Raw genomic sequence first — 14,294 nt, forward strand, 5'->3', positions numbered from 1 at the left:
CCTCAGTCACTGGAGCTACTTTCAAACTTCGCCTTATATAGTCATTCTTATTAATCCGATCCTTTCTCGTCACTCCACAGTCCACACATCCAAACAAAAGTTACAGTGAAGTAAAATTTAGATATTACATAAAGTTATTTTTACTACATAGCTGCGCACAAATCGTGTAGGTAGATGAATAAAATTTTAGTAAATACGTGAAAGCTGAACGGATTCTATTATTCAGTAACTTTCCTACCAGCAATCATATTTGCGTTCGTAACTTCGTGACTATAGGGAGCTCCGGACAGCCTCACATCAAACTTGCGTTAATGGGTGCTTGGAAATCTGCAGGGGAAGAGAAATCCAAACGAAGTAAATAAGGTATAATTGGGATATTTAGATTTACTAGATGAATACCTACATTTTTACCTCTTCGGTCTTGTTTGGGTTTATTCACTAAAAGGTTTAACTAATACTAATTATAACGCACAGCAAAAAATCAAACAGGGTTGGCATTTTTGTTTTGTTTAAAACAATCGAAGTATCGGGTGCTTCGAAACAATAAAAAACATTAACATTTCCAATAGGTACTTGGGGTTTTTAAGCTACCATATATTAAGGGTTATTTTATTAAACTAGTGGCTCTGTGAGCTGTAGACCTCGCGAGCTGAGCTTAAAACTGAGTAAATGTATGGCTTCGTTGTTTAGAAGAATTTAGAGAATCTAATTTGACAATTAAAACCTTAACTATCGAACCTGCTTACAAAATTCGGGAATTGGTTTAGAAATGCGACCAGTAGAGTCAGAACAGATGGACATACGAAACAATTTTTGGCTAACAGGCCAATTCAAACGTACACTGATATCAGAATAACGTCTAACTGATGTCATTTAGTTATCGTGCATTTCGCTGGTTCTTGTCCGTACATGTATTGGCGCAAGCGAGACGCACGATGACTACTAAATAACATGATAAAAATATCATTCCGATGTCAGTGTACGGTCGGTGCCCCAACTTAAGTATCCACGTCGCCATACTAATTGTATAGAAAAGTGGATAGAGTTAGACCAAGAAAAGTCTGCAGAGATTTTGACAGCACACGCAGTGCCAATGTTATTTGTGCCAGTGTCAAAATCTCTGCAGACTTTTCTTGGTCTAACTCTACTTATGTTAGGGAACCAACATTACCTTTTAATTAGCCTATAAACTGCAACTGAGAAGCTTCGTGCGCGTTTGGTTTGCCAGTCTTTTCAGTCTTTGTTCCTCCTCGAGTCGCAATAGAAAGAGTTTCATGCTTTTAATTTTAGCGAGACGATCCAAATTAAAAGGCTCTAGGATAATGTTAGTTAGACTTTGAGCCCGGGAAAGCGCAACGTACGAGCAACCTACAGCTAGTTCCCTGAGCCCAAGGTCGACCACTACCCTAGGCAATGTTAACCCCAGCTTAAATCAAGTAACTTTCTCAAAGACACCGATGTTCTAATTAAGTCCATTTCGGAGATAATCCATAATTTATTTTTTTACTATAAGGCCTCTACAAGCGTGTACACTTGCCTTAGGGCCGGCTTACATATTGATTAGTGTTTAGAATGAGTTCATACATTTGCTACTAAACTTAAGTACAATCTCGGTCGATTGATGTACGAAATGACATTGATATGTTACAGATTTCAATTGTTTGGTTGAGTTAAATGTAATGCCCGTGTTACAACAACGCTATATGCTACATTTAATTACTTTTTAAACAAAAAAAAAAAAAAAAAAAGAAAACAAAAAAAATTTTTTTTTTTGAAAATTAACTATGCCATTTAGTTCTTATAAACGTACTTAACTATACCCCGAAGTTAACGGAATTCAATAAAAACACGGTGTATAGTAAATTAAAGAAAAACAATACGAAATTTATGTGTAAAAAAATACAAAAAGTTATAATATCCCAGCATACAATTACTGGGGATCGAACCCAGACCCTCTGTGCAAACAGAAAAAGCGAACGTTTACAAACTGAGCCAAATAGTTCTTAGATGGGTTGACGAAATTTAGCTACTACTTCTCAAATTAAAATTAGTTAAAATTAAATATCTAAATACCGCCTAAACCAGCGATAATTTTTTTCTGCATTTTTTGCTATTAACTCTGTAAACATGTTTCAAAAAGAAAATAGGCTTATGATATCGATACGACTATTTGTTTAGGCGCCAGGTATCACGACTCCGCCATTTTTAAAAAATTCCAAAAACCGGATTGACAAAAAAATTTTATTTAGTCATAAAATTCGGTCACAAAATTTCACGAGAATCGGTTAAGAATTGCGACCTGTAGAGGAGAACATCCGGACATACGAAAGCAAAATGCCCGAGTCAAAACGTAGACCTTCGCTTCGCTTCGGTCAATAAACAACACAAACACTGATAAATAATTAAATGAACTCATTGAGTATTTAGAAAACAACTGAATTCAAGGAATAAAATTTTGTTTTATATTCTAAAATTGATCCTATAACAAAATATTTTGTTACTGTTAATCAAAAATACATAGCATTTGTCTAAATGCTAAATAAACAAATAAAACAATTACAAACAGTAAATAAATCCACAGGTACATTACACTAAACCCAGGTGAGCAGACAACGCGCTTAAACAATTTCCAAGGGAAAGACACCCTTGTCAGAGTAAGCCGTGCTTGCTACCGGATTATGGATAACGATTCTGCATTAGCAATTTGTTATGGTTTTGATATTTTTTGAATTCCGTACCTCAAAAGGAAAAAACGGAACCCTTATAGGATCCCTCGTGCGTCTGTTTTTCTGTCCGACCATTCCCCCTCTTTATCTCCGAGTCTAATAATACTGGGTCTAAAATTTTGAAAAAAATAATCAACATAGTTTTTTTACCTATAAATGACAGGAAAACCTATTAGAAATGTGCAGTCAAGCATGAGTCGGGACTTAATTACTTAGTATTTGATCCGACCCCTACGGGCTTTTTAAAGACATTTCATTCACGTTCCACATAAAAAAAATACATTGTTAAAAATTGAGTAGATAATGTACGGAACGTGACGTGATATCGGGGTTGGTCCCATAGTAAAAGTTGCTCAGTATAATCCCAAAACCTCCCTGGCAACAGGAATGCAATTATTTTTTGGCCACTCTGTATATCGTCGTCTAGTACTCACAACAGAGGTTTTATTGAGATAACAGTGGGACTAGGTCGTCTTTGTGTAAGATTGTCCTATAATATTAATTATTTTATTTTTATTAAAACCATATCTAATTGTTATACCAGAATCAGCAGAGATCTAATGTACCTACAATTTGTTGTCATTTTTAAGGTAATCCTTTTTGGGTGTAAATCAATTTAAAGGTTTAAATGGGTCGTACATAACCGGGAAATGTGTATAAAAAAACCGGGCAAGTGCGAGTCGGACTCGCGCACGAAGGGTTCCGTACCATAATGCAAAAAAAAAAGAAAAGCAAAAAAAAAGGTCACCCATCCAAGTACTGACCACTCCCGACGTTGCTTAACTTTGGTCAAAAATCACGTTTGTTGTATGGGAGCCCCATTTAAATCTTTATTTTATTATGTTTTTAGTATTTGTTGTTATAGCGGCAACAGAAATACGTCATCTGTGAAAATTTCAACTGTCTAGCTATCACGGTTCGTGAGATACAGCCTGGTGACAGACGGACGGACAGCGAAGTCTTAGTAATAGGGTCCCGTTTTACCCTTTGGGTACGGAACCCTAAAAAAGGGGCACATCGTAATATTTGGCTGATTATTTATTTGGGTTTTGGTGATCCCATATTTTTTTTATGGAAATTAAATGGCAGAACCTGAAGAATAAGTATAAAATGAAAAATATGAACATACTCGTAAGAGCATAACTTTTTGTTTTTTAAACTATAAATGACACGAGTGAATGAATTTTATTTCTAATGAAAACAAGAGACGCCGACGGGATGTAGTAGAATTTCGTAATATTAATCTTTAATAAAATTTTAGGTTACATCTTCAAGATGCGGAAAGACCGCGTCTTCAAATACGAAATGGTAAACGTCGGAAATAAAGGTTACAAAATAAAGACGCGATAGACCCAGAATAAATATATACATATTTAAATATGTGTTCAAAACCCGAAAGTTTTAAATGTTAAAATAAATGTCTCTGTAAAATAGGTAACGTACCTAATTACATACTTGTACAGTATGTTTCTGACCACGGAAGAAAGAATGAGCGCGCCGCGCTCTGACGGGAAACGGCATGTGCCTGGATTAGTATGAGAACCTATGTCGCCAAAACGCTGTCACAAAAATTGGCCATATTTTCTTATTTCGAAAGGAATTATGAGCCCTTGCCCATCACAGTAATTTGAACTTTACAGTCAAGAAAATTATGTCAAAATTGCACTACGATTTTTATTTTTTGTAAAAATTCACAAATCATTGACAAATTGACATTTATGCTCTATCCCTTTTACACTTGCATGGTTTTTCCAAGAGTGAATGCGATAGGATAAAATATTCGACTATGAGGTTGACGCATGCGATAGGGATGTGCATGATTCGGTGTGATATCGGTAAACGCTTATTAATGATCAATGTACACGTAAACTATTCAGTTTTTTTACCCGACTACGGCAACGCAAAAGGAGGGTTATGATTTTGACCGGTATGTATGTGGGTATGTATGTATGTATGTATGTATGTATGTTCATCTGTTCCCTCATAACTTCTAAAGTACTTATTATAATTTAACAAACGATGTGTCATTCGAATCGCCTTAATCGTCCGCTGGTTATAGGCTATATGGCGTCCCAAAAAAATGAACACTGCGCCCTCTAGAGGTCATAAAGTCACGAACCAAAAAACTAAAATTAAGTAATGATGATGTGTTATACATCATTGGAAAGAGCTCAATTAGCACATTTCAAATATATAAATATTGTTAGCGTTTGCACCCGGCTTTGCTTGCATGCGCCAGATAAAACATTAAATTTTCGGTTAGCTACAAGCGCTCTGGTTTCTATCCGCGTGTTACGCGACTACGGCGATACAAGAAGGTTTTTGCAAAAGAAATTTGTTTGGCCGCTATACATGGTGTTTTTTTAATGTCCTGCAACATTTTATAACGTGAATAGGTATAGAAGTCCTCATCAGCCAAAATGTATGAAACAGTCAATTTTTTTACAAGATACGTACGCGTTCCGAAGCCGGGCGCCTTCGGCGCCCTCATACTAAAAGAGTCGGGCGGAGCCCGACGTACGCGTTGCAAAGCCGGGCGCCTTCGGCGCCCTCATACTAAAAGTGTCGGGCGTAGCCCGACGTACGCGTTCCAAAGCCGGCCCTCATACTGAAAGAGTCGGGCGTAGCCCGACATACGCGTTCCAAAGCCGGGCGCCTTCGGCGCCCTCATACTAAAAGAGTCGGGCGGAGCCCGACGTACGCGTTGCAAAGCCGGGCGCCTTCGGCGCCCTCATACTAAAAGAGTCGGGCGTAGCCCGACATACGCGTTCCAAAGCCGGGCGCCGATGGCGGCCCTCATACTAAAAGTGTCGAGCGTAACCCGACGTACACGTTCCAAAGCCGGGCGCCGAAGGCGCCCTCATACTAAAAGAGTCGGGCGTAGCCCGACGCACGCGTCCCAAATCTGGGCGCCTTCGGCGCCCTCATACTAAAAGAGTCGGGCGTAGCCCGACGTACGCGTTCCAAAACCGGGCGCCTTCGGCGCCATCATACTAAAAGGGTCGGGCGTAGCCCGACGTACGCGTTACAAATCCGGGCGCCTTCGGCGCCCTCATACTAAAAGAGTCGGGCGTAGCCCGACGTACACGTTCCAAAACCGGGCGCCTTCGGCGCCCTTATACTAAAAGTGTCGAGCGTAACCCGACGCGCGACGTACGCGTTCCAAAGACGGCCGCCATCGGCGCCCTCATAGGCATTAAAGAAGTCGGGCGTAGCCCGATATAGGCGGCGCTCTGCGGACGCCGGACTGAGGACGCCCTCGCAAAAGTAATATGTGTGACTTCAAAAAGTTAGTAACGAAATCATGACCCCAAAATTAATTAAATAAAAAATAAGTTTAAAAACTAAAACCCGACTACTGCAAATCGCGCTCTAAAAAGTATGAAACAAGATAGAATTCTTATCTAAAATTATCAAGCAGGAAATATTATATGTTATCATTTTTATTTTATAAAAATATAACGTAATATAATTTACTGAATTTTTTATATATTTACAGAGATTCAGAGGATAGCCGTGGTCGTATGCCACATTACTTTTAAGTTTATAATCGTGGCATACGACCACGGCGATCCTCTGAATCTCTGTAAATATATAAAAAATTCAGTAAATTATATTACGTTATATTTTTATAAAATAAAAATGGTAACATATAATATTTCCTGCTTGATAATTTTAGATAAGAATTCTATCTTGTTTCATACTTTTTAGAGCGCGATTTGCAGTAGTCGGGTTTTAGTTTTTAAACTTATTTTTTATTATACATATGTATTACTTTATTTTCGACGATTAGGTACTTACCTACTTACTTTTTAATAAAAAAAATCTCGTATTGAAAGTAATCACGCCACCAACCACGCATATAACTGTAAGCGAGTAGGTATATAATAAAAACTGTTACTCTTTAGCACACCCCAGAACAATATTGCTTTGTAATGACGCGAAATAATAACCTGCTAGCCAATTAGTGCTAACCCGTTGTGTACTTATAGTTTTTTTTTAATTAAATCAAATTTCTTACCCTCCCACCGCGATGCGTGTGTGCGTGCGTGAAAAATACGCGAGATGCGTATTTTTTACCTGCAATTAATATTCTCACTAGATGCGTGCGTAAAAAATACGCAAGTAAGTGTAAGTGTAGTTAATAAGTGTTCACAATACTTATTAACTAGCACGTTATTATTTTAATGCAAAACAAAGCAATAATGTTGTGTCATACATCAATATGAATCTCCGATATAAGCTCGTATGAAAAATTATTAAAAAATGCTAATTATAAACAATGGAAATATTAACAATATTTTTTGCACTTAGACGGTTATCAACTTATCGCAATAATGCGGATAGAAATGCCGCTCTGATGTACGAGCGAGATAGCACTATGCACGTTTTTACCGGAGCATGGTGCGTACTCGCATCCAATATGAAGAACGCTTCAAGATTTGTGCAATCTTGTGGAGCGGGCTTTAGACTGGCCAGCAAATACCCGGCAGTAAAATTATGTGACAGCTTAAAACTGACACCTTACATACTCGTATTTAATAGAGAAAATTGACAAATATGTATGGATACTAGATACTATACTATAAGAAAAACTTAAAATCAAATAATCCATTGAATTGGAATAAATAAGTAAGAACATATTTTGTAGCTACATAATATAAAATGTGCATAAGCGACGACTTTTTTGATATGATCATCCAGAGGCAAAACAAAAATAAATTATTAAGAACATGTATGAACATAAACAAACCGAACTGTGTATATATTTATACGAACATCGACATCGATAACTTTTTTGATATGGTCCTCGCACTGTGGGCGAATAGCGCACCCGTACATGACTTTTACGCTAAGTAGATATCAACCTTATCTCATTTACATAAATCTGATTTTTGTACTAAACAATCCAAAAATCCTTGAGGAAACCGAAAATGTAAAAAATATTGAAATATTACATAAAATAATACTTACCGATGATATGAAATGCCTCCATATCTAATATTTTTTGTCCCGCTAGTGTTTTTACACGCCAAAATGGAGCAGCACGGCATATTCGTAATTATTTCTAATTTTTACTGGAAATGTTTTCACATCTGACATGTCAAAAGCGCCATGCTGAACTGTCACACGACTGACAATAGTCTGTGCTGAAAGTGTATGCAGCTAACCATAATCTTGCCACACGCTAAAGACATACGTTTCACTTCTATTACTTCTTTGTTTTGTGTTTCTGACCATGGGGCTTTAAATCCAGGGATTGATTTTACTCGCTAAACTGAGCCTTTACTATGGGACCAACCCTAAAATCGGGAAAAAATTGTTGGCTTTTCCATAGAAAACGTCGACATCTGATCAGCCAAAGTGTATGAAAAAGTAAAATTTTTTTTCGGGATTTCGTGGTTGGTGCCATAATAAAAGTAGCTCAGTTTAGCGAGTAGAATCGAGCCCTGGATTTAAAGCCCCATGGTCAGACACATCCTGTATAAAGCTCAGTTCCCACTCATTAAGTCAACGCTTTCTTGGAGGCAAAGCGAACAGAGTGCATAGAGACGGATTGTAAATCCAGAGAGAGATGTGGATGTGTGTGGTGGAGAGAGGTGGATTGTTGTGTGTAGCCACTGTAAATTTACTGCCATCTTTCGACAGACGATAAAACTATTAGAACGCCATTTGACTTTGATCCTTATTCTTTCCCTGATACGTGTTAAATTATTAAATATTAATATCGCTACACTACATAATTTACCATGACTGTAACTCTCTATTTCAAATTCTCTTTGCTTGTAGGTCGATAAAACTGTTAGAACGCCATTTGACTTTGATCCTTATTCTTTCCCTGATACGTGTTAAATTATTAAATATTAATATCGCTACACTACATAATTTACCATGACTGTAACTCTCTATTTCAAATTCTCTTTGCTTGTAGGTACTTAGGTAAGCCGAGTAGGACTAACTTTACTTCATCACCATAAACCAAGATTTAATGAAGGAAGTTAAACATTATGTGCCAACTCTGGATTAGTGAGAATAGAATATTAAGTTAAGTCATAATTTCATAATATTACTTAATTACAACTAATTTAAGCTACAGTGATAGCACTAGGGAACAAACTAAATTATTTTATTAAATATTTGATTGGGAAAAACATTAAAAAATTATTACTAATTGGGAAAAATATAAATATATTAAATACATATAAAATAAATACTATGAATAAAAAAACAAGGTACGTTTGGACTTTATTATAAAAAAAAGAAAAAAAAACTTATATTTATTGTTGAGTGTTGAAATTTTCATTGCAAAAAAATGCAAAAAGTATGATCTGCCGAAACCAGGGATTGAACCAGGGACCTTTAGATCTTCAGTCTAACGCTCTCCCAACTGAGCTATTTCGGCGGTGATGAACAGTGCGAAATTACCGAGCACTAGCGATAACTAGTTTTTTTTTTATGCGCTGTTACTATCAAAGAGGCTAATCACGTCACGAGGTCACACTATGAAGATTCCTCGATCTATAACACTTATGATAGCGAGCGTTACTATACTTACTGCCCGATTCGAACTTAAAGATACCTACGTCAATTAATAGATTTAGAAACGATATGGATTAGATGTGTCAGTGTCAAAAGTGACGTTTTTGTTTGAAGAAACGTCATATTTGACACTGACATATCTAATCCATATCGTTTCTAGATCTATTAATTGGCGTATCTTAAAGTCCGAATCGGGCCGCTAGCGATCCATGTGTATGATTTACAATAAATAATGCTTAAAATGTATTTAGGTACTCATGTTGTTGAAAAATGTGACTAATTGGCCTAATGGCATTAGAACTCATTGCATAAGGAAATACTGTGGATATCTTCGCTCAACATAATTTATAACCTATTTCAACTGACAGCGGACTTGTCCCACAATAGCTTCAAACCTACGCGATTTCGCCACTCACGCGCACAATTTCAAAACAGACGTAACCGACTTCATATCCGTACTTAGTTACGACTTTTTGTTAATAAGTGAGTATTTTGGATTATTTACGATTGTCGGAAAGGGCTACCTTGTTATTTTCAGAGATTAAGTAGGTACCTATTGTAACTAAGTAACTACGTTCTGTGTACGTCGAGCAAACCAATAGGTATAATAAGAACTTTGACACAGCGGATACGTCATACTCGTCATAGTAGGTATGTATGGAAACCACGAACAAGAATAACTACCTTTAAAAAACTGATAGCGGCCATATCTGTGCTGATCGTAACAGACGCGTTTTGTTAGAGAGTGAGTCTTCTGTACCAAGTACTATTATTTATTCTGTGCCTGTGGAGGCTGTGGATACGTCGGAATTATGCACAATATTGAAGTAGGTGTGAGAAACATTGCAAGAGTGGGAGCGAATGAGTCAATCCTAACCCTAAGGCCTAAATCAAGTTGTGAAACAACAATAAATCATGGACGTATTGTGTGAAAACTGAATTGTATTATTAAAACGTAATAGAGATGAGTTAATTATTTTTATTGTTCATTGATTTAAGATTGACCGTATTGTATTTGCGTTCACTTTTTTAGGGTTCCGTACCCAAAGGGTAAAACGGGACCCTATTACTAAGACTTCGCTGTCCGTCCGTCCGTCCGTCCGTCTGTCACCAGGCTGTATCTCACGAACCGTGATAGCTAGACAGTTGAAATTTTCACAGATGATGTATTTCTGTTGCCGCTATAACAACAAATACTAAAAACAGAATAAAATAAAGATTTAAATGGGGCTCCCATACAACAAACGTGATTTTTGACCAAAGTTAAGCAACGTCGGGAGGGGTCAGTACTTGGATGGGTGACCGTTTTGTTTTTGCTTTTTTTTTGTTTGTTTTTTTTTCATTATGGTACGGAACCCTTCGTGCGCGAGTCCGACTTGCACTTGCCCGGTTTATAATTAGTACAGAACACAGAAGGCGGCCTTGTTTTAATTTGTTCATCTCGCTTTTCACTCTTGTAAAGAAAACTCATTAAGGATGACTAAAGAAGGACTAAAGGATGTATGACTAATGTTAGACCGGAGAAAGGCAGCCTTACATCGACTGGAAAACTCATTCAATCAAATTCTCTTGCAACGAAATCCTTTAAACGAAACTGCAAAATTTCAGCTCAAATTTTGATTTAAAATTTGTCAAATAATGTGCCCCATTGTCGAACAGCCAATAGGAGAGCTCTAAAACGTTAACTGCATGTCTGCCGTGCATTCAACATGCAACTGTGGTAGTTGCAAAGTCAATAATTGAGGACAGACCGTGTTCCAACAGAATTGCTAGGCGCGTGAGCCGAGTTTTAGGATGAGCCAGTTTAAAGTGAACAAGGAATCAGTTAATATACAGGATGTCCAAAAAATAACTGCATTCCCGTTGCCAGGGAGGTTTTGAGATTATAGTAAGGAACTTTTACTATGGGACCAACACCGAAATCGCGAATAAAAAATTTACCTTCAAGATCGCCTTACACTGATTGGCCTTTGCGAAATGTAGTGGGATGTAATGGGATGCGCTAACCACCAAGACAATCAAGGTCGTAACAAAACCAGTTCAAAACCATAACAAGTTGCTAAATTAGAATCAACCTCTAGCTTCAAACTTATCAATAATTGACATATTACGCATCCAACAATGGTACGTAGTTCCAGAGACGGTCCATAGATGGCGCTGTAATTAAAATTTCTTAATTTAGGATAGCGAATTTGTAATGTACTCATGTAAATTTTCCAATATACGCCATAAGAAGCACACGTTGTTCTGACTCCTACTCCCTCGAGATCCTCCGACCTTCGCCCACAGTCCTACCCCCTTATTCATAAAACTTTACGGGTCTGATGTTAAATTGTTTTAATATCTTTCTTACAAATACATAAGTCAAAATGACAGATAAGGACAAACGATTATTAACTAATTTAGGTTTGTAGCGCGTTTATGAATAAGGGGGCTAGTCCCTAGGTCCAGCGGTGTCGGCAATTTATGTTAACATTCCATTTCTAACCGCACCTGCACTACCGGTACTGAACGCGTCGCTGTCACTGTCAATTTCCATAGTAAAATGAACAGTAGTGCAGCTGTCGTTGGAAATGGACTGTCACCTTTAGGCTATTGGAACAGTCCCGGGTTCAATACTCGACGGTTCAAAGTTTTAAGTGAATTTCGACGTACGCTCCAACTTATACTGCAGGATGTGGAGGTAAACAATACCCCACTCAACGAGCTCTGATGCCTGATATTCCGTTACATTGCTATGTGAGATGCAGAATACATGTTCAGGATTTGAATACATATATGTGTAGAATATGTGGTATATTTAGGACCCGGAGTTGCGTTAAGTATTTACATTTAAACAGGGAAATGTGGGGAAATAGAACTGCTGAAGACCGGAATGGTCGTAAATTTAATGGCATTACAAACTGTTTTGTGAAGCCGGCAATATTATGATTGTTAAAAGTTGTCTTTAAAACAATCAATAACTTTTTGTACCAATCTTAAGTATCTAGAGTTAGAATACCGCTCATTATAGACTGTTACCGATTTCGTCGCTTTGCTACAGGTAGCTAAAAGTACATCCGTTCCACGTTCCACACCAATTTTGGTGGCTAGCCATAAGCCGCGCGTGGCGCCGTCGCCACCTAGCGGCCATACCTGTCCTGATCGTAACAGACGCGTTTTGTTAGAGAGTGAGTCTTCTGTACCTAGTACTATTATTTATTCTGTGCTGTTACCTACAAAGCTCTCTTTAACTACCATGATATAAACCAGACTTTTATTACATGGAGTTGTTACGAGACTGTAGTTGTAGGTGTGTAGGGTTTGGGCTGTTTTAGGTGTCTCACCCAAGACAGTGATTTTTCCACTTTTAAATTTATTGACGACCAGTCTGGCCTAGTGGGTAGTGACCCTGCCTGTGAAGCCGATGGTCCTGGGTTCGAAACCCAGTAAGGGCATTTATTTGCGTGATAACACAGATATTTGTTCCTGAGTCATGGCTGTATTCTATGTATTTATATATTATATATGTTGCAGTCAAAAGTGTGAACTGGTTAAAAGAACTTTTAACCGACAAAAACAGGCAAAACTGCTTTTGACTGAGCATGTTGGTCAAAAGTAGTTTTACCTGAAAATCATGCCTATTTCTGGCAGCAATTTCGTTTTTAGGGCGTAGCAAAAAAAAAATAACCCTAACCTACCTATCTCTGGAAATAGTTTCGTTTTTTGGGCGTAGCAAAAAAAAACCCTAACCTATCTCTGCGACTGATAGTAACAGTCACAATTACTATTAACCAATGATTTTCAGGTAAAACTACTTTTAACCAACATGCTCAGTCAAAAGCAGTTTTGCCTATTTTTGTCGGTTAAAAGTTCTTTTAACCAGTTCACACTTTTGACTGCGACATATATATCGTTGTCTGAGTCCACAACACAAGCCTTCTTGAGCTTACTGTGGGGCTTAGGGCAATTTGTGTAAAAAATGTCCTATAATATTTAGTTATTCTAAGCTTACTGTAGGTCAAATTGTAAAAGGTGTTGAACATGATCACAACGTTTCGGGAACTGAAAATGATGCGCTGTAACTGAACTGAAACGTACATTTGCACTGGCGGACAATTCAATCTGGGCTAATTTTGTGTCACATTTCTTATTAGAATGTGTAGTGTTTTGGAAGCACTCCAAAACATTCGATAACTACTCGATGACGTTAAGTGAGTAAACTACAGTGGAACCTGAAACCTGACACTCCGAAAATATTTAACTTCGACAATGTCTTTATTTTGTACGTTGGTAAGGTGGTGGTACTAATGCTCGACATGCTAATGCCCAATTGACGACACCCCTGTCACCTCTATTGACGATGACTTAAGTTTCAAGATGACATATACTGGGACCGCGTCGAGCACCACCTTACGCCTAATTTTCTTGATGGAGCCTAATGTCTTTAATGGAAATAATAATCGGCATGATCAGATCAAACTTCCTACTTCTTAAAAGCTGTTTGATGCTCAAGTATTATGGAATGTACCCATATCGTTAATAATTATATTTTCCGGTAAGTTTTTGACTCTGATATCTTCACTCAAAGTTATTAAACACGAAATTGTATTCGTGTACCCATTTCTTTGTCCTCAACTGTGTAGGTACACTCAATGTCCGACCCGTGAACACATGAAAATAGTGATTCAGCCACCAATATCCCTGATGTGTGACACGCTCTATGCCTCTGTGACGTCGGTCGGGCCGAGTAAATTTGAGTATTCGTAGGTACAGTCAGCTGCAAATAACATGTACTACCCTGCACAGGAGTTTATCAGCAAAGGTGCTATACTAATAGTATTGCTGACGGCCATGAAATCTTGACCTATCAGTACCTACTCTTTTTGACATTCTGGGACTTCCAATATTCAAATACCTACCTTTATTGTATGGTACGAGGCAAAAGTACCTGCCTGTATAGTTATACATAGGTATTATTCTACTTAAATAGATTCGTATTTCAGCGCTTCCATCCGTCATAGAAAATGACATGTCGGACGCCACGGC

General features: G+C 37.7%; 1 protein-coding gene, 2 long non-coding RNA genes and 1 other non-coding gene across 5 annotated transcripts in view; 1 reads left to right on the top strand and 3 right to left on the bottom strand.

Moving 5' to 3' along the window:
• LOC134673004 (uncharacterized) overlaps positions 1-14,294 on the top strand; it is a 503,466-nt gene that overhangs the window by 134,035 nt on the left and 355,137 nt on the right. The window lies entirely within an intron of this gene.
• The window catches only part of LOC134672975 (uncharacterized), a 234,413-nt gene that overhangs the window by 11,881 nt on the left and 208,238 nt on the right, over positions 1-14,294 (bottom strand). The window lies entirely within an intron of this gene.
• LOC134673006 (uncharacterized) overlaps positions 1-14,294 on the bottom strand; it is a 92,728-nt gene that overhangs the window by 11,881 nt on the left and 66,553 nt on the right. The window lies entirely within an intron of this gene.
• Positions 9,057-9,129, bottom strand: Trnaf-gaa (transfer RNA phenylalanine (anticodon GAA)). Its single transcript has one exon. It is a non-coding gene; the product is annotated as a tRNA-Phe (tRNA).

The sequence above is a fragment of the Cydia fagiglandana genome, chromosome 17 (assembly GCF_963556715.1).
Source record: "Cydia fagiglandana chromosome 17, ilCydFagi1.1, whole genome shotgun sequence".
Lineage (NCBI taxonomy): Eukaryota > Metazoa > Arthropoda > Insecta > Lepidoptera > Tortricidae > Cydia > Cydia fagiglandana.